The sequence below is a fragment of the Zingiber officinale genome, chromosome 5B, assembly GCF_018446385.1.
Source record: "Zingiber officinale cultivar Zhangliang chromosome 5B, Zo_v1.1, whole genome shotgun sequence".
Lineage (NCBI taxonomy): Eukaryota > Viridiplantae > Streptophyta > Magnoliopsida > Zingiberales > Zingiberaceae > Zingiber > Zingiber officinale.
In genome coordinates this window covers 32,337,151-32,359,357 of record NC_055995.1, presented here as the reverse complement: position 1 = coordinate 32,359,357, position 22,207 = coordinate 32,337,151, and the positions used below count along the sequence as shown (strand labels likewise).

General features: G+C 37.5%; 1 pseudogene; it reads left to right on the top strand.

The window, feature by feature from the left end:
• Nucleotides 1-1,159: 1,159 nt before the first annotated feature.
• LOC121984330 overlaps nucleotides 1,160-22,207 on the top strand; it is a 74,061-nt pseudogene continuing 53,013 nt past the window's right edge.

The window sequence follows — 22,207 nt, the reverse complement described above, 5'->3', positions numbered from 1 at the left end:
CTGGATTCGGCTGGAAGACGACACGCAAGCCGAGACCTAACAGCGACACGTAAGTCAGGATGTGCATCGACACGTAGGCGGGGATATGATATTGGCACACAGACTAGGATATGACAACGACACCTAAGTCGGGATATAATAACGATACGGAGCTGGATAATAACAACAGCGCATAGGCTAGCCCACAACCATGATCCAAAGCTAGAACAGGGATGGAGTCGCGCGCGGGGACCGTCAACACGTGGATTACGGACATGTGGCGTGAACGCAAGGGCTATGGAATACGACAACAATGCCCTTGACGCTAGAACCGATCGAGAGTAGCAGGCGGTAATCGCTGAAGGGAGGCCGTCGGCTTGCCAATGAACTCAGAAATCGGAGTGTGAATTGCCAGCGCACAGAGGGGGGAGGCGGCAGTGTCGTTTGGCATCTGAAGGTCTGTCTGGTAGTAGAAGCGGTTGTCTGTCCTGTAGTAGAAGCGGTTGCGCGCATGTGGGAAGGCCACGGTGAAGCGTTTGGCGAGCATCGAGGGAGACGGCGAGCCCCCACTGGCTACAGCCGAGTCGCGGGAGAGAGAGAGGAGAAAACATGTGGCGGCGTTCTTGTGTGGGTTTGTGTGGCTGCAGTGGCGTGAGGAGTCGAAAGAGGTGTTGACGAGCGTGGCTGCGGTGCTGAGTGGTTGCCGACGAGCAAGACTGCGGCGCGTAGAGAGAGAGAAGGGGAAGGAGGCGACTGCTAACATCGACTGGAGGCAGTGCGTGTGGAGAGGAGGCGGCAACGAGGTGCAACGCCGAGAGGGAGAAGCAACGCTAATAGCACAAGTCCAAAGTCGTTGGTGTTGAGAAGGAAGCAGGCGGCCGTCGACATCGGAGATGGTCGACCTTGGAGGTGGTCGGCGTCACAGCGAAGGTGACCTCCTCTCCTAGGTGGCGGCAGACCAAAGCGCTGCCTCCCTCTACTGTAAATAGTGCCTTCTCTTCTAAAAAGCCCTAAGCAATACTTTTACCATAATACCCTCCCCTTTCTCTTTAATTCTACTAGGGTCCTCAAAATATATCCATATCATATATTATTCCGAAAGATATACCACATTAATCATTGTAACCTACCCCATGAAAGACATTTGTCCTCATTTTTTTTTCATAGCTTCAGGGAGTTCAGAATTTTTTTGCATTGAGATTCTTGTTTCTCCACATTGACTGTGGCTTTTCTGAATTCCTCCTTTCAGGAACTTCAGATGCCACACATTGTCCACCACCTTCATATTTCCTCGTATAAGTGTAATTTCTTGTGACATAGTGGCTGCACGCGAAGTGGCCGCTCGTTGCTTGGCGATGCAGCTGCCTCCTCGCGTGCGGCCTTTAGTGAATCAGCTGTTTGGCGAGGGAGTGACCCCTCGAGTGCGGCCTCACATGAAGCGGCCATTCGTCACTTAGCAAGGCAGCGGTGGCCTCGCGTGTCGCTGTTCGTGAACCGGTTGCTCGCGAACCTACCGCCTAGCTTGCGGCTGCACTCGAAGAAGCTGCTCGTTGCCTGGTGATGCAACAGCTGCCTTGCGCGGTTCACAAAGTGGCCGCTCGTTGCCTCGACGGTCACCTCTCGAGAGGCAGCGCTTGCTGCATAATCTTTTTTTAACCAGAAACAAGAGATTTAGGGTTACGTTTGAGCTCCTTGCTTCCTGCGGAGAGGATGAAACCGTGCTGCTGCAAAAGGAAAGGAGGCGATGCTGCTGGGAAGGAAAAGTTTGGGGTAAAAAATTATTTATTAATTTATAAATATAATGAAAAAGTCTTTTTAACAAAGTCGATGCAGCAGGTAAGAAAATTTTGGAAGCGGTCCGGATAAAAATATATTTTTTAATATCACGATTTTTCACATTTAAAAATTTATTTTTAAAAATATATTATTAACAGCGTGTTTTTACATGCTGTTAATATTTAATGCATTTTTCTTTCTCATGCATTATTAGCATGCATGTTTTTTTATTTCGCTGCATGTGTTTTTCTTCTCGTACGATATACATTTTGTTCCCCTCATTTCATTATCATAGATATATAAATTGGAATAAAAAATTGATAACATTCATCCCGGTCTAATATCTTTGACACCATTAGATACAGATAAATAAATAATGCATTAATAATTCATACTAGTGCATGTACCTCCATCAATTTTATAAAAGTACTTAATATTTATTAATTGATTGAGCAATTGTTTAACCACTAAATAATTCTAAGATTCTAATACAATATATTATAGAGATTTTTCTATAGTGGTATAATACATTTAAAAATATTAGTTTTTTAAATAAGTATTTATGAGTATTTTTTAATTTATTTTAATGATTAATAAATTGTTTTTATATGACGAAACGATTATTTTTAGATGGATCGGTTTGAAAAATTAAATAGGTAAATTATTTGAAAAACCTTGAAATAGGAGTATTTTTGAAAACCCACGAAAGTAAATTCTCACCTCTTTGATAAATTAAAATATAAGATACATCTTGCCTCTTTGATAAACTGAAAATTAGGATACATCCTTTTGAGTATTCCGAAATGTAGATGTATTTTTTTAGTAAAATGCTGAATATTTTTCTTTATATCATGTAAACAAACAGGCAAATGTTAAAATGATATTGGCTTTGGCCGATTTTTGCTGGAGAAAAGTTGGCGGGAAGCCCGATCCGTGCTCGCGCTTCTCCCTAGCACGACGATCCCGCTTTACCTCCTCAGTTACCAGGCCATCGACTGCTGCTCCTCGCCTTCTACTGACAGCGTCTTCGAGATGGAGCAAGTTCTCAAGGCGAGCAACCGGAACCTTATCGTTTCGCCTCTCGCAGTGGCATGAAGAAATGCTTTGAAACCCTAACTCCTTATTGCTTCCGATCGCTCCTTTAGATGCCCCGTTTGGTTGTTTTCCCCTGATGTTTTGCTTTCTCGAGAGAAGTGACCTGATCCAGTTATCCCTTTGTTTTGCCTCTCGATTGATTTATCTGTGATTATTTAACGCAGGAGCACTTTGGCTACGCTCAGTTTCGGTCTCACCAGAAGGAGATTGTAGAGAAAATCTTAGATGGAAGAGATTGCTTGGTGGTCATGACTACAGGAAGTGGGAAGTCTTTATGGTATCTCAGAAGTCTGTTATGTTTGCACGGCAATTTAAATGTTTCATGTGCTTGTGGAGGATATGTTTATTGATTTGTCACTATGGAATTCCCACTGCAAGCACTGAAAGCATATCAACATAGCATGATAAGTTACTAAAATTGTAGACTGAAACCCCTAATGCTGCTCGAGATTTTAAATCTGACTTAATACAATATCTTGAATGCGATTTTAAAGTTGAAAAGCTTGGAAAATACTATAAGTTGATCCATTCAAAAGAAAAAGGGCCCTAACCACCGCTATCACCTCAATACAAAATGCTTGGTGTTTAGTCATGCTATTCTATGTGATCATATTTCACTTCATCTTGATTGTTTCTAATTGTGTTCCAGTCACAACGATGCTGAGAAGTTTTCTTATAATTTCCTCTTTCATACAAATGTTGCTAAAGAACCATGCAAATAATGCAATTCAGTTTATTATTAATAGGTGTTTGATTATTTAATTTCACAGTTACCAAATCCCTCCACTAGTAACAAGAAAGACTGCTATTGTGATAAGCCCTCTCTTATCCTTGATGCAAGATCAGGCATGTGGCTATTTGTTGTTTTCATGCTTCACTTGCTAGTATGAAGCCACTTTCAAATAGCATGAAAGTGCAATGTTTATGCATATTGGTCTTGATAAACCATTAAATGGAATAGGTCATGAGTTTAAAGCAACGAGGAATCAAAGGTGAATATCTTGGAAGTACTCAAACTAATAAATCAGTGCAGTCTCATGCTGAAAGTGGTAACTATGATGTTTTGTACATGACTCCAGAAAAGGCTTGCGGGCTTCCTTCAAGGTGAAGTTCTACAAAGTTATCATGTACTGTCAAAATATGATTGCTCATTTCACTGTTATGGCATGAATGCTCTAAGTGGTATTCACAGAATCATCCATGAACAGATTATAGCTAGTGCTGGACCTTAACAAAGATATAACCTCAAGTTCTTTATTAAGTTTCTCATACTTCTGTTGATGACAAGTAACAACTGGATTTTAGGAACCATACATGTGTTTGTTCTCTTAACAATTCAAGCTAATCTAGTTTTAATGTATATGGAAGTAGAAAGAGAGCATAGGAATTATTGTGATGATAAATTATCATCTAGTTTTTGTGCGCAATTTCATAAGTAGTTTCTTTGGATTTGTATCTCAATGTTGTTACTTGACAAGTTCCAACATAACCTTTTCATAGGCTGCCCTACAAAAGGTCACGGATAGTCATTAGATTAATTAGGGAAGAAATTAGAATTTATTTCCTAAGTAGCCCCTTCTAAGATACATAAGTTTCTCAACTCTAAATACTCAAGTTTTCTTTTTTCAGAAATTGACATCTCATAAAGATCGAGGAGAACGCCAGAAAATGTTTAATGAAATTAGCTAGAGATTATTAAATTACATTAGGAAATTAATAAAATTTATTGAAATTTGGTCAAATTAAAAGTATAAATAGATTAAATTTAGTTAACTTTGGGTAACACTAGTGACTTTGAAAAACATGACCAATTTAGCCTTTTGTTTAACCTCAATTTGACTTATAGATTACTCACTTATAGCGGTGAGGTGACTAGGGGCCACGTGGCTCGCCTTCCTTGGTGGGCCGCTCTCTTTATTCAACTTAGGCAGGAAGCCTTGATTGGCTCGTTGCACAAGTGTAGAAGGGATGGTGGAAAGCCCATCTCGTGAAGACAACTCTTAAAGGATCTCAGGTGTTACCAACCTTAGAAGGCCTATTGCAGCCCTTGTTCAATAGGTTTGCTAAGGCGTAGGTTAAGCTTGGTGGGAAGGAAAGATCAACCTAGATAACTCCACATTCGTGCACACAATATCAACACGTTCTTCAGATAATTGGTGCAAGGTAATGGTGCTCAGTAAAGTCGACATTAAGAAAGTATGAAAAAGTATTGGGGAAACCCTCGCTTGAAAAGGTGGGGGTTATGGGCCATGTACTAAGGAGCCCCACCCCCATCCTCCTAAGTTTTTAAGGACGAGCTGGAGTGAATGAGAGGTATACTTGTTGCTCTAATCTCTTGTGCTTCTATAATTTTCATAGAGTGAGAACTCACTTGAGCATTGAGGAGTTTAGCTGTGGTCATCTACAATCCCTTTCTAACTTTCTCCTTGTAGTGCTCCTAGGTTACATGTGTCCTTGGCTAACATAGACGGGGAGATATTGGCCGAGAAGTTAGGGTCTACCATGAGAGTTCGAGTCACTTGCCGAAGAGGATGGGACAACCTCGATCAACTAAACTGAGTCATCTCCCTAACTTGTAAGTGTAGATTGCTTGTAAGTAGAAGCTTTGTCCTCGATGTTAGGTAAGGCGACATATTTGTGCTGCACCATTTTGGTGCTGCCTATGGGAAATTGAGCGGAGACGTTGAGATAGAAGACACACACGAGAACTAAGAAAGCCAAAAAAATCTTCATCAGGGGAGAGATCCTTTAGCCTCCCTAGAGTCATCAATCTCGCCATTGATAGTGGAGCGTTTGAGTCAACTAGTCTCTAACTATGGTAGAAGAGGTTCTCCATCGGCATGCCATATGAGTTTTTCTTCAAGAAGTGGTTAAGATTAGGAACCTATTCATTAGGAGGAGCAATCTAGGGAGACAACGACCATAGGCACCTGTCATACTTTAAGGAGGACGTCTTATGCCTCTTCAAGGTGAGAAAGAAGATAGGAACATGGCGAGATACCCCTTTTCGTGGATATCTTAGTCGAGGAATTGCTAGGTAATTTTCATCCATTGCGGATAGGAGAATATAATGATTCCTTGAATTTGGAGGATCACTTGTGCCCCTTTGAAAATGCTGCTTTCTTACACGAATACTGAGATGGGCGAAATGTTATGTTTTCCTAATCACCCTATCGGACTGATACAATTGTTGTTTAATCGATTGAAGCCAGGGTAATTCATTCCTTCGAGGACTTCAATCTTGCCTTTTATGTCACTTCGCTAGTTGCAAGCGATATCACAAGATGCCTCTCAACCTATTCAACTTGAAGCTGTAAAACAAGAGACCTTGAGAAGAGAGTATATCTAGTGCTTCACCTCGACAACCTTGGCGATCCTTGGTGAAAAAACCCCCAACCGATTATGAGATCCTCCTAAGTCGAACGAAAAAATACATCCATGTAGAAGAGGCTCAAAAAGCTAAAAGCAGTGAATAGAAGATGTTCACTCCTCTTGATTGGGCAAAAAGGAAGATCCCCTCTTGTGCCACAGCTTAGGAGGAGGCCCTTAGAGGAATTGCTAGCTATGCCCCCCTTAACAGTGTCCAAAGAAGAAGCTATTTAAATATTGGAGCAAAACATGGCAACGACCAAAGAGGTATAGTCGGAGACCACATAATTCTTTTTCCAAGTTCTTCTGCACTTTCTATCAGGACAATAGGCCTACCACCCATTACCATCGGTTAGGAGAAGAGATTGAACGAGTTGTATATAGCCATCTTCAAATCCGACCCTTCTTGACAATCGAAGAAACCCCTTAAGCAAGATGTCGTGATCGCTAACAGTTCGGCATGTTGAGCCAAATGTGATAGGCGAGCCTCCAAAAAAATGTGAAAGATCGTACAATCCAAAGATCGGGAATCTCCAAGGTGGACTCGACAAGATAACCTCTAAGTAGGGGAACTATAAACACCATATAATGATGCCCCTAGTCATCCGGGCTACCATTGCTAACTACAATGTTGCCTGAATATTTATCGATTCAAGATACTTTTCAAGGAGACCTTCGAGTTGAGGCTGTATCCACGTCGTTGCTTGGTTTCGCAAGACAAGGTTTTGGCGTACCTCTTTCCATGGGGTGGAGCCATTGTAGTGGACCCGGGTGATAATCTTCACTATTGTGGAAGCTTCGCCGACATATAATGCTATCCTGGGATGACTCATAAGACTACATTTAAGGTGGTAGCTTCACTATATCATCAGAAAGTTAAATTCCCTGTCAGATAGAAAGTGGACCACCTCACGTAAGTGCTATATGGAAACTTCCGTGATGACCGGGCCGGTCACCTCAGAGATAGTCAATGAGGCTAACTGGGATTATCAGTTTTTTGGGAAACTTCCGTGGGGCTGGACCAGTCACCCCAGGTTTGACGTTACTCAGCTTGATTAATCATTTCCCAGCCTGGTTAATCATTTTTTTTTATATGGAAATGGTCCAGACCAACTCGAAGTGAGTTTGACTCGCTGGCCATGTGGGGTGTCCAAGTAAGAGAAGGGGCTTCGAGGTGCATTTCTTGTAGGATACACCCCCATTATCTCGCAAAGGAAGAACACGAATCAGTGCGAAGTGGTGCTAGGGTACCTCGAAATGGTCACCTGAGTTGCGCTTTACCTTCTACCTCACTTGAAGCAAAGACTAATTTAACGTCTTGCCCAAGACAAGGATGCATTTGCTTGGTCGACTACAAGGCTAAGAGGGATATCCCTAGGTTATGAAGCATCGCATTAATGTGTCGTTGGACGATCAGTTAAGCAAAAGACGCAACACTTTGGCCCTGAAACAAATAAGATGATTAAGGCGGAGATAAGCAAATTGTTGGAGGTTGGTCATATTCATGAGGTATAGTTCTCGACCTGGCTTCTCAACTTGATTAGCTAAAGTGGTCTTAGTACCTATGTCAGTAGGGAAATCACAAGTCTGCATGGATTTTTGAGAGCTTAATAAAGCCTTCGCAAAGATTGCTATTTACTTTTGAGGATTAACTAGTTAGTGGATTTAATAGTGGGTCATGAGCTAATTTATATTCCGGATGTATATCAAGGATATCACCAGATGTCCTTGGCTCCGTTAAACTAGTTGAATGTTAGTTTCATTATCTCATAAGGAACCTTCTGTTATTGTCATGACCTTCGGGCTCAAGAATACAAGAGAGACATATAAAGTCTTTAATATGCAGATAGGGAGGAACGTTGAGGTATACATGGATGACATTTTGATGAAGTTGGCCTGAGCCTGTTGGCGTCGAATTTGAAAATTCGAGTATCGTGTTTTTACACCCGCAGCAGAAGTTTAAAATTTATTTGATGATTTAACAATTAAATCAAATGAGTGTTTATATGGATTTTTCAAAAATAAATCTGAGCATAATCTTTAATTTAAGTATGCATTACAATCTAACCATTCAAGTAAAATCCTTGAAGTATAATAAAGATAAACTATCACCTGAATGATTCATCTAATATTAATTGAATCATTTTATTTAGACGTACAAAACTATCTAAGTTAAACATACTAGATCATTTAAGCATGATCTAAATAAAACTATCAATACATGCATAAATATATAAATGAATCAAAACATAAGCGAAAATATACCTTCCAAATAACCTTTGTTTAGGGATGGCTCCAACTATTTTGGATTTAACGAAAAAGCTCTTGTTTGTTTGTCTTGAACAAGAGTTAGTGGTGGATGAGGTGGAAAAGGAAAAACAATTTTTCTTTCTCTTCTCTTGATACATTGAATCTAGCCATTTTTTTTCTTCCATCTTGGTCTATTGGATATTTAAACTTTTCTAAAACCCAATAATGTGAGTCCATCATAATTATATTATTAATAACATTTAATCATATCAAACTTTAGTTGTCAATTCACTATTTGATCACATTAAACTTTATTCGCCAAATTCAACTACTTGAATTTGAGTTTCTCAACGGGAAATAGAGAAACCAATACATGTGTGCCCCTCAATGGTTCAGGGATATAGCTAGTCGTGGGTTCACAATTCTTTGTGATTCAGGACGATGCTCATCCTTTATTTGGGCATACCCTTAATAACCCTATCCTATAATCAGCTTATTATAGGTCGTTAGAAATAATTTTGATTAATATCCAACGAATCATGGTAAGAACGTTTAGGAGTATTGTCCCATGACTCCCTAGATACCACTAATGCTTGCAACAATCGGTCGATTATGGTTAATGTTCTCTTCATCTTATATATTCCGGTTGTATCTATAACCATTGGTACATCGAGGATTGTATATTGATTCGATAATCATGTGATGTATCTTATAGTAACATCGCATGTGTAACTAGGAAACTCCTTTCCTAAAGCATATCTTACGGTTCTGATTAGAGATTTCATACACTATAGAACAATACATTACATAGGATATCCATACTCATAGGTGTGCGGTGATTCTCCGACTACAATGTACTGACTTTTATATATTTCGTTATTACACCTAATCTCACCACCTGATGACTCTAATGGAGTCGATAAATGTTGTTGACGGGTGACTCATATTTGGATGAGGTCAATGCGATAGATGTTATGGAAGAAAATTCGTTAAGATTTTTCATAATAAAATTCTATTACGATTTTATATAACAAAATTTTATTACGGTTTTTCATAACAGAATTCTACTACGATTTTTCATAGCAAAATTTTGTTATGATTTTACTAGGTTGAGGTTTATGTATTATTTATAGGGATTATTGTAAACTTATTGTACAACAACAATCACAAGAATTATTTAATATAATTCTCTTGTGTAGAGAGAATTTTAATAAAACTTCGGCTGTTTTTTGGAGTAGGCACGTTGCCAAACCACGTTAACTCTTCTTATTTCTCTTCTTCTCCTTTCTTTTGTTTGCTCTTCTTTTGTGCATTTTTGTCTTGTTGCTCCGCGTGATCTCTTTTCTCTCTTCCTCTTCTTCCATGTTTTAGAGGTTGAGAGGTGTTGCCCTCTCTTTGCGCAACAATTGGTATCACAGCTACATGTTTTCTGACGGATTTCTTCAACATGTCGGGGACGACTTCTCCGAAGTTTGACGAAATCGGAAAGCATAGAGAGATCAGATTGGGAAGAACTTCAGGTGAAGGCAGTAGCAACAATCAGACTTTGTCTTACGGGTGTATCTTAAACAGAAATTATTCGGGCTGAAGATGACAAAAGGAACCGATCTGAGCTAGCACATCAACGTATTCAACCAGATTGTAAGTGATATGAAGCGGGTTGATGCGAAGATCGAAGACGAAGACAAGGCGTTGATGTTGTTGAATTCTCTACCTTATTTCCTACGTATGAGAATTTGGTTACTACTTTGATGTGGGGTAAGGAAACTCTCAAATTGGAGGAGATCATAGGTGTGTTGCTAGGTTTTCACCAAAGGAAGAAAACAAGCGATGAAGTTTCTCAGGGAGAAAGACTTGTGGTAAATAGCAACCAAGAGCGTGGTAGGAGCAAATCTCGACATGGATTAGGTACAGTAAGGCTCGTTCTAAGTCGAGAAGGAAGAAGGTGATCACGTGCCACAAGTATGGAGACAAAGGTCATATCAAGAGAGATTGTCCAGAGATAAAGAAATATGTTGCAGAGAACAAAGGTAGTTCGACATAGTTTGCAAACATGTTGAAGAAGAAAATTCAGAGAGCGGTGATAGAGATATGCTATATAATGTCAAGTTTGGAGCAATTGACGGATGCATAGATTTTAGACTCTGCATGTTCATATCACATGACTCCAAAAAGGATTGGTTCGACACCTATATGGCAGTGGATTCTGGTTTAGTATTGATGGGAAACGATACATCATGCAAAGTTATCAACATAGGGAACGTCAGAATCAAGATGTTTGATGGTGTGATCAGAATTTTATGTGATGTCAGATATATACCAGAGCTAAGGAAGAACTTGATCTCACTAGACACACTAGATGGTATTGATTGTAATTACGTGATGAAAGTCAGCAAGGGAGCTATGACGGTAATGAAAGGACAAAAGGTAGCAGGAAACATCTACAAGTTGATAAAGACTACAATTATAGGTGGAGCCGTCTCAGTGGAGTCTAAATCAGACAGTACTGTCTTGTGACATATGCGATTAGGGCATATGAGTGAATGTGGGATGTTAGAACTTCACAAGAGAGATTTGTTGAAGGGTGTCTAGACGTGCAAGCTTGAATTATGCAAATTCTTTGTTATTAGAAAATAGAGTAAAGTGCAATTCAAGACGGCAGCAAACAAGACGGAGGGGATTCTGGACTACGTACATACGGATCTTTGGGACCAGCCAGTGTAGCATCACGTGGAGGGCACTTGTATTTTGTGAGTTTTACTGATATTTCTCATAAAAGGTCTGGGTATACTTTATGCGCCACAAGTCGAAAACTTTTGCAAAGTTTAAATTGTGGAAAATTAAAGTAGAGGACCAGACTGGAAGGAAGATCAAATTTCTTAGGCCAGAAAATGGGACTGAGTACATAGATTTAAAGTTTCAGGAATTTTGTGAGCAGCATGAGATAATGAGGCATTTCTCGGTTCGCAGGACACCTCAGTAGAACGGGGTGGCAGAAAGGTTGAACAAGACAATCATTAAGAAGACAAGATGTCTCATACTGAATGTAGGGCTTGCAAAGAATTTCTGAGCGAAAGCGGTTAACATGACATGTTATCTTATTAATAGATCACCAAGGGCAGCACCAGAAGGCAAAGTATCAGAGAAAGTATAGACAGGTAATCAAGTAGATTACTCTCATCTTCGAGTTTTTGGATGTCCAGCCTATATGCACATATCTAGTGAGGAAAGATCAAAGCTAGGTACGAAGTCAAAGCAGTGCATTTTTTTGGAGTATCAAAAAGGAGTTAAAGACTTCAAGCTTTGGGATCCTAAGGCAAACAAATTCTAAGGTAAACAAGGTGGTGATCAACATAGATGTGGTGTTTGACGAGAAAACTATGTTACAACGTACTCAGGAAAAAGGAAAGGAAACACCACAGAGCAACATGGAGAAAGATATTGTGCAGGTGGAGCTAGAGACTCATAATTCTGACGATTCTAGCTCAGAGCACACAGAGCATCACACTATAGCTAGTGGTAGAACGAGATGAGTCGTAAAACCACCCACTAGATACGGATTCGAAGACTTGGTATCTTATGCACTCATCACTAGTAGTGGAGATCCTACATCTTTTCGGAGGCGATACATAGCTTCGAGAAGGACAGGTGGACGAGTACTATGGCAAAGGAGATGAAGTCGTTGGAGAAGAAGTGAAGTTCAAAGCTCGGTTGGTAGCAAAGAGGTATTCACAGAGAAAGGGAATTGATTATGAAGAAATTTTCTCTCCGGTAGTAAGACATACGTCAATTAGAGTGGTGTTGACTTTAACATCACGATTTGCAACTTGAGCAAATGGATGTGAAGACGACATTTCTTCATGGAAATTTGGAGGAGTAGATTTTTATGTCACAACCCGAGGGATTTAGTCAGCCCGGACAAGAGCGGTTGGTTTGTAAGTTGAAGAAATCGCTCTATGGATTAAAACAATCTCCTAGGCAATGGTACAAATGTTTTGATTTATCATGATTCAAAACGGATATAGGAGATGTGAGTATGACTGTTGTATATGCGAAGAGCCTCAAGATGAATCATTGGTTTTCTTAGATGACATGCGCATTGTTGCAAAGAAGATGAAAGAGGTTGATAAATTCAAGAGGCTATTGAGCAAAATTTGATATGAAAGATTTGGAAGAGGCCAAGAAGATTCTTGGGATGGAGATTCACAGGGATAGAGCTGCATGGAGATTATGGTTGTCTCAACGTAGCTATGTGGAGAAGGTGCTGGATAGGTTCAACACGCAGAATGTAAAGTCGACCCCGAGCATCACTTTATAGTACACAGTGTCCAAAGACGGATAACGAGATCCAAGAGATGTCAAAGGTTCCTTATGCAACCACATTGGGATGCAGTGAAATGGATTTTCAGATACTTGAAAAATACAACTGATTATGACATCATGTTCGGTAGACAACTGGAAGATCCTTTAGTTGCTGGGTATGTAAATACAGACTATGCAGGAGATTTAGATAACATGAGGTTTATTACAGGATATGTGTTCACTGTAGTAGAAGGATTTATTTGTTAGAAATCTATGATACAATCTATTGTTGCATTGTCTACTACGGAGTCCGAGTACATGACGGCAGCTGAAGCAGCAAAGGAAGCTTTATGATTTACAGAGTTGGTCAGAGAATTGGTGTTCAGCGAGGTAGAGTCGAATTATTATGCGATAATTAGAGTGTTATTTATTTGGCGAAAAATCAAGTGTATCATGCGAGAACCAAGCACATTGATGTGAAGTTTCACAAGATCAGAGAGTTGATTGTTTCCGGAGAAATTCAACTTGAGAAGGTTCACATTACAGACAATGTTGCAGATATGCTGATAAAGCCAGTGACCACAGAGAAGTTCAAGCATTACTTGAACTTAATCCATATCTCTAAATGCTAGAGGAATGAAGCCCAGACCCAAAGATCCAGGTGGAGTTTTATTCAGATACTCGTATTCTTCGAAGGGATGAATATTCACCAAAGTGGAGATTGTTGATGGGTGACTCATATTTGGATGAGGTCAATGCGATAGATGTTGTGGAAGAAAAATCTGTTAAGATTTTTCGTAATAAAATTCTGTTACAATTTTATATAACAGAATTTTATTACGCTTTTTCATAACAGAATTCTGTTGCGATTTTTCATAACAAAATTTTGTTATGATTTTATTAGGTCTGGGGTTTATGCATTATTTATAGGGATCATTGTAAACCTATTGTACAACAACAATCACAAGAATAATGTAATATGATTCTCCTAGAGAGAATTCTAATAAAGCTTTGACCGTTTTTGTGGAGTAGGCATGTCGTCGGACCACGGTAACTCTTCTTCTTTCTCTTATTCTTCTCTTTTCTCGTGTTTGCTCTCCTTTTGTGCCTTTTTGTATTGTTGCTCTGCGTGATCTCTTTTCTTTCTTCCTCTTCTTCCGTATTTTAGAGGTTGAGAGGTGTTGCCCTCTCTTTGCGCAACAAATGCGTTAAAGTGCAGACCCAACATATAGAGTCTCAGTGTTGTCTCGGATTATAAGGACTATTACTGTACAATCACAACTATATACTTATCCACTCGATAAATGACAACCACTTGGAAAGTCCATGTGTGAGTTGTTCGATGAACTCATCGTATAAGCATTCGTCTGTATGTTTGAACATCTCTATGTTCTTATCAATGAAACATGGTACATTACATCACAGATGTCTCTAACTCGATCGACCTTTTATCCTTGTTTATTAGGTAGCCCAATAGACTAAGAATATGTTTAGAATATCCAATAAATGTTGATGTATTTCATGATGGTTATCATATGTACCACATCTCATTATAGTATATTCAAGGATTTTATCTATATATCTAGCATGGGTATAAAAATAAAGTAAATGCTATACTGAATTGAATTATATTAAAATAAAAGATGTTTATTTACAAGAATCTATAAAGCGGCTTACAGGGCACTCCAATCTAGAGAAAGTATAAGTCCTTTAGCATATGTAATTTTCGTGGAACATGAAGGAGGTACAAAAGCTAGTTGGTTAGCTAGCCGGATCACTGTTCTATCAAGGTTCATTTAGGTTCCTTCCGTCAAAATCCAAAGGAAAGCAACTAAATTCAAGTGGGATGAATGGTGCGAGTGGGCTTTTAACGACCTTAAAAGGTACTTATTCATTATGCCTATCTTATCTTAGCTTACCCTAGGAGAAGCCTACTCTAGGAGAAAAGTTGTGGGTATATATCTCTCAACTATGGAAGGTAGGGATGATAATTTTTTTCGAACCCGGTGGAGGATCCAATACCCGACCTGAATGGAGGAGGGTATGGAGGGATTTTTTTTTTTGACCTAATTAAATAATCGGGTAATAGGGTATGAAGAGTTTTGGATTTGGGTATGAAGGTGAGTTTGGTAGAATTCTACCCATATTCGATTCGAATATCCGATTAAATTATAATATACTTATATATTTATTTATTTATATATTAAAATAAGATTTTTTTTTTCTCAAATCCGAAACAAAATCTAACATTGTAGGTGGTAATAGGATATTTGGGTAGGATATGAATATCTGATCCTCTGACGGTATGAGGAAGAGGATGAAAGTTAAATACCCAATATGGATGAAGATAGGGATGAGATAAGGATGAATAAAATAAATAGTTATGGGGACGGAGGATATGAAATCCTATCGATTGCCATCCTTAATGGAAGAGACAATTAGCTTGACCCTCCTTCGTCAAGAGGGTCTAGTGCAAAAACAAGTATATTTCGTCAGTCATCTCCTCAAGGGAGTCGAACAACAATACACCACATTAGAAAAATTGACTATGCCATTAATCCTCACCACTGATGATTGCACCTTTATTTCTTGTGGCACTTGCTCGTGGTCATGGCTAACAGTGCTATGGGACGCGTACTTACTTATTTGGAAATGTTAAGATTAATCAAATAGATGATTGAGCTCTGTAAGTATGACATTCAGTGTTAAAGCCCAAGTGTTGTCCAACTTCTTCCTCGAACTTCAGACTAAGAAGAGTCGTGGAGAATATTCGTAGATAGGTCTTCTACAGGAAGATTATGCGGCATGGAGAATATTCGTAGATGAGTCTTCTACAAGAAGATTATGCGCCATGGAGAATATTCGTAGATGAGTTTTCCACAGAAAAATAGAGCGGTATAAGCGTCTTTCTAAAATTGGCAGTCTAATTCAGCTTTAAAGTCCTCCATCAACAAGACCAAGTACGAGATATTCCTCACTATGCTCTAGACAACTAAGAATGCTGTAGTTGCTCAGGTAGTCATGTAATTTGACTCCCATCTATTGGCACGTCAGATGAATGACTCATACAAGATAAGAAGTGATTGACTTAAATAAATATAAGAAGGTCTACGAAAGAGGGGAGTTTAGTGAAATTATCCTTAAGTAGATCCCCATGAGGAAAACTAGAAGACGGATAAGCTAGTAAAGATGGCTAGCACCATTACTACTTAGACCGAGGAAGACACGATGATGCAAGTTGAACTAGAGGCGCAAGTAGATCGACCCTTGATCTTAGAATCACTTTCTACTGTGAAGGTCGACTAGATAACAATCGTAAGGGCCTTCTTACAGTATGACCCATTATCTTTCGATGACAATGGGTATGAATTATTAGTTTAATTCCTCTGTAGTTTGCATAATTTTACACACCTCTTTTGTTCTTATATAAAGAAACTATTGTATTTACCCTCCACTCATCATACATTTTTTTGTCGTTTTCAATATCATGCATAATACTTTGTAAGTTATTCCATCCTTGTTGCCCTATGTACTTCCATACCTCTATTGAAATATCATTTGGTCCATTTATTTTTTTGTTTTGCATCTCATTTAAAGCTTGTCCTACCAGAAGTTTGAATTCTATAATTTGAATACGACATGAGATAAAATGATATTAAATTTGAAAACGATGGTTAAGAGCGTACTCCATGATCAATAGTAGGGGCACCATTAAATAAAGAATCTTGGTGGTGTAATAAAAAAATATAAGTAAAAGTGATGGAAAATAGACAACTTATAAGTTACCCTACATTTGTAAGAATGAAGGAAATTTAAAAAGAACATAATAGCCAAGAAAACATTGAGTGAAGTCAAGAATGAAGCTTTCAAGTGCTTGTATCAACCATATATTGCAAAACAAGGGGAAAGAGACATCTATATAATAGCTAAAGAGAGATATATGAAAACAAGGGATATTACTGAAATAAAATGCATTAAAAATGAATTCAATAGGGTACTAGTAAAGGATGAGAAAATAAAAAAGCTATAAAAGAAATATTTTCATTAACATTTTATTGAAGCCTTAGGAAATTTAAACAAGTTAGAGTACAAAAATTTAAATTTTTATCGGTGAATTTAAATTAAGTAGTAGAACATGCGTGGAAGTAGGGTGTTAAATGGTTATTGGATCGATAATTGGATCGATGATATTCTAATAGATGTATAGAAGTGTGGAAGTAGGGTATTGAATGGTTATTAACTTGATATTAAAAACAAAGAAAATGCTTGGGTCAATGTCAACAATAACTATAAGATTTCAACATTTCACAAAGATTGAAAATTGAGAAGTTTATAAAGATTCAAAGATGTTAGTTTGAAATTAGTTCGATTACATTAGAAAATTGTTAGAATCCATTCTCTTATTGCAAGTGAAAATGGATAAAAACTAACTTAAAAATTTATAAAACTAAGATAACTTTAAAAAATTGGACTAATCTATTATCCTCTTTATCCCAAACTTTCTTCTCAGAGAGCTTGCATAGGAAGGATAAAGATTCTTTGTCGCTCTCTTAAATTGCTTTGCCTTGCAATTTTAGGATTTACTATGAGATCAAGACGAGATCAAAGACCACTAATCTAACCTTTCCATTGATCGAGCGAGATTTCTTTAGCTCTAGAGAGAACACCATAATTTTTTTCAATTAACAATAATCTTAAAATTTTCCTTCAACTAAACTCCAATTCAAATGCAGTTAGAGACCTAATTAATTTAATATTAAACATCACACTTATTGAAAAATAAATAGACAATTCAATGTTATTAAGTTATATATATACACACACACGGAGGATATGATCCTAATATTGGTTATAATCTATATGGATTATTCATTAACATTTTATTAGTAAATATATTAATTTTTGCATATTGCATTACTAATAGTTGGATATGGAATAACATATAATAGACATTCTTTTTTTTAAGAGTTCTGAACATCTATTGCGTGGTTTAAAATCTCTTGCCGTACTAGGTGGTATTGGAGGAATATATTGTTTCGCCTATGACCCACACAACATAACACCCCCTTGGCCTCATGCAAGACCTTGCAACCGCACGAGGTCCCTTGGTTGCGAGGAGGCTATGCACGAGCCTCTAGGCTAGGAAAAGGCTACCGGCCTATGACCGTAAGGAGGCCTTGCGCAAGCCCTGTGCGTGAGACCCATTGCCGCCTAAGAGACTTGTTGCATGTGGTTGTGCTCGAGATAACACTGAGTTTTTTTTTTTTTTGATTTTTTTAATAGTTAATTCTATCCCCTTTTAATTCTTTCTCTTTCCTCATATTTAAACACACTTAAAAATTTCTTTTTATTTTTTTTCTTAATTTTTCCCTACATAAATACATAAAAAATTTTAAATTGATTAAAATAAATTAAATTCAATTTAATTTAAACATACTTAATCCTAATTATTATATCTAAACTTTAATTAATCCTAAAATATTTTAAACTAATTCTAATTTTTAAAATATTAATTAACAGAATAATAAGCATTTATAGTAATCAAATAATATAATAATATTTTTTATTAATATATTTTATGTAAAAAAAGTATCGAAATCATATTGGCACCATAGAGGTGTCAAAAATGAACCCGACCTGACGACCTAACCAGAGTCGACCTGAAAAAAAATAAGGTTTGGGTCGGGTTCGGGTTGGAGGGTTTTTGGTTGAAAATTTTTGGGTTGGGTTCAGGTCGGATTCGGGTTGACCCGGGTTGAGCCGAATTTAGGATTTAGTGGCTTTTTTTGGTTAAAGTGAATTTTATTTTGAAAATTAAGATTGTTTTATGTATCAATGTTAGTATGATAATTATGGATTATTGAGATAAAAGTGAAGAATTTTTGGGAAATAACTAAAAAAATGGTCGTTTTGAATCGGATTTTTGGATTATTCGGGTTAGGTTGGTCGGGTTCAGGTTTGGGTTTAAGAGTTTCAGGTTGAATTCGGATTCGGGACGAGTTCGGGTTGGGTTTAACATTTTTTTTTTCGACCCGAACTCGACCCTATCCAATCCACTCGAATTGACACCCTTATACCATACGATACCTAAACCATATGTCATAAACTGAGACTTTGATACACTTCAACATTTTAAACATAGTTTGATATACAAAACTGGTTTATTAATATCTTTCTCATTTTTAATTTTTCTTGCCGATTGTGATTCATTCAATCCTATTGATATGATGCAAATGTTTGCTAAATGGATTTTGACAACCATGTTATCTAGGTTCCTTGAGCTTGTGAGGATGGCAAGGAAGGAGAGCCTTCTGACATGATGTGGGGGATGATGTGAACTAGTTGCCTGTTAAGTTTGAGTCATGCTTTAACACCATATAGATAGGAAAGGATAGAGTTCTATCTGTGTCAATATGCATATAAAATTCATGATTGTAACATTACAATCTAACCCTTGTAACATATGTTATTTGCAAATAGGTCCCTGTCATTGCATTATGGTCCTGTCAGTTACATATCTAACTGCTTCTCTCACCCGCCCTTGTCTCATGTATGTTCCTGTCTCTTATTTCTTGTATTGGTTGGCAGGCCATTGGCCTTACATTTTCTCTAAAATGAATAAGAAAGTTCAAGTAGTCTAATTTGTATCATTCATTCTATAGATACAAATTGATATGAGCCCACATATCATGTCACTGACAACTATGCGAATCCAATCTTGGTGGGATAGCTTGGGGAAGGTTTTGCATGTTTTCCTAGTGGCAGCTGGTGAACAACTTGGGGTAAAACTGGCTAAACCCTAATTTACTGGTTGCAACAGCTACCACAAAATGTACACACAACTCTTCTGTTTCTGCTTCCTAGGTTAGGCAGCAACATCATCAACTTGCCTTCTCTTATTCTTGCACCTCCTCAGCCTCTTCATCACTGTAGTAGCTCAGCACAATTGACCCATGCTGATCTATCCTGTGTGACAACAAAAATCTTCTGTACAGAACCATCTTGACAGCCAATTGAAATGGATTTTAAATTGGTATTTTAATCCAAGTACAAGATCTACTAAAAAAGATTAATGATGAGTGATTATACCAGACACAAAGAGAAAACACAGGACAACTAACAAGCCATTTCTGGTTCCCAATAATAAAACTTTACACTGATAATGTGATATATGATTGGGCATCCAGCTGTCCTAAAAGGTTAAGCCCTTGGTAAATAGCTTAAATCCTTTTTATGGATTAAGAGAAGAAAATGGAGGATCATTTTTAATTATTTACCATCTATTTATTTGAAGAGGAGCCTTGGCGCAACGGTAAAGTTGTTGCTTTGTGACCAAAAGGTCACGAGTTCGAATCCTGGAAACAACTTCTTGCAAAAAGCAGGTAAGACTGCGTACAATGGATCCTTCCCCGGGACCTCGCATAGCGGGAGCTTCATGCACCGGGCTGCCCTTTTCCCGTATCTGGAGATTTAAATAATTACTAGGTTAATGTATATCTTAGTGTTTTGAATTTCTTTGCAGTTTCTGGTCAAGGTTGCTGAAAGTTGGAATTTGTTTACTGGCTGTTGATGAGGCACATTGCATATCAGAGTGGGGTCATGATTTCAGGTTCTTTCTAATTGATTCTATGTCATCTCAACTACTTCTAACTTATACTAATAAGCATTTATAAGTAATTATGGCTTATCAAACTTCTGCAAGTTAATGTTGGTGATGTCTCTCCATAATCCATTTCCATGTTCTTGATTCTGAATTTTGGAATTTTATAGTTATTAGTTTCCACTTTGTTTTCCTGATTATACAATTTTTGCTTTATTTTAACATATGGATAAACTTAGAATTCGTGTTTGTACCTAAATGTGCAAGAATGAAGCTGATGACTGATTGATTTATCTCCTTTATATCTTTAAGGGACAAGTAATACTTTCTCTTAGTAAATTAGACTTTCAACTTTCAAGTACCAAGTTATATATTTGGAACTCGATTTCATTACACATTTTAGATTGTAATAAATTTTACATTTTTAACAGAGTTTACATTAAATGAATATATATCTTTATGTGTAGGAACAGTAGGACCTTGCAGGCTCAGAATGCATCAACCTAATGTGAACATCTGAAGTTATTTTATTATTTCGTTTTAACCTGATTACTACTATGATCACATGAGCGCCATCTCATGCATCATGTGCGGAGGAGCCAAATTTATAATTAGACTGTTCCCTTGATTTCCCTTTACATCTATCCTGATTATTAGTGATATTTGATCAGTCCCCAGGTTTTCAATAAAGTGTTGATAATTTATATGTTTTTTGGTTGGAACTGGGCATCACAAGTTGTTCTTTCTTCAAGCGGCCAATGTACTTGTTGAAATCCTCGTGACAGCTATGATAGTTTTTGCTTGATTGGTTGTTCACAAGTTGACATCATAACTTGTCTTTTTTCCTATTTTGCTGGACCAAAAAGGATTTGCATAGTTGATTAGTAGATTATAGTGCATCTAGCTGTATAACCTAACAAAAGTAAGATAAGTGGTGAATTTAAGATAATTGATTTTACTCCAGTAACTTAGGAAGGGAATACCTTTAACCTGTAATCTGGGCATGAATATTCTCAAATTCTGTTTGAAGTTTTCCTTGAATAATTGGCTGCAGTATCTTTGAGTAGAACTGCTTCAAAGTCATTTTCATAACATTTCATATCACCCAATCTCTACAAAAAATATCTCCTTTGAGTAGAACTGCTTCAAAGTCATTTTCATAACATTTCATATCACCCAATCTCTACAAAAAATATCAAAGGCATTCTTCAATAAAACACAATCAATTTGTTCCTCCTCTCGTTCTTGAACAATTACTTAACAGGCAATCAAAATCTAATCAAACTAGATAGCTAAAGTACAAGAAGAGAGATTGAGTGTTGGAAAGATTGTGGAGTATGAATCTAGAATAAGAGAATTCTTAAAGACTATTTCTATTCTATGTCCCAACATTGAAGCAACATACATATTTACATATAGGAAACATAAAGGGCTCATAAAGACTCATATAGGAAACATACAACAACAACCAAGCCTTATCTCACTAGGTGAGGTAAGTTATTTGGATTCTTTTACGCTATTGTGCTCTATCCCCTACTATGTTATTATTTATATTTAAATAAATCTTCTTATTTTATTGATGCTAATCAAGTCAGTTTTAGTCTTCCTCGTTTGATGTGCACATTTATCATAGTTTCACGTTGCCTTATTGAACATTTATTGGTTATTTAAGTACATACCTATACTATCTTAAATGTGTCTTATTCCTCAATAGGTGCAATCCGATTTTCTATCTAATATTTTTATTTTTATTCTGTCCATCCTTGTTTGTCTGCACATCCACCTTAACATGCTTATCTCTGCAACTTTCATCTTTCATTTGCTCGAGTCATAACT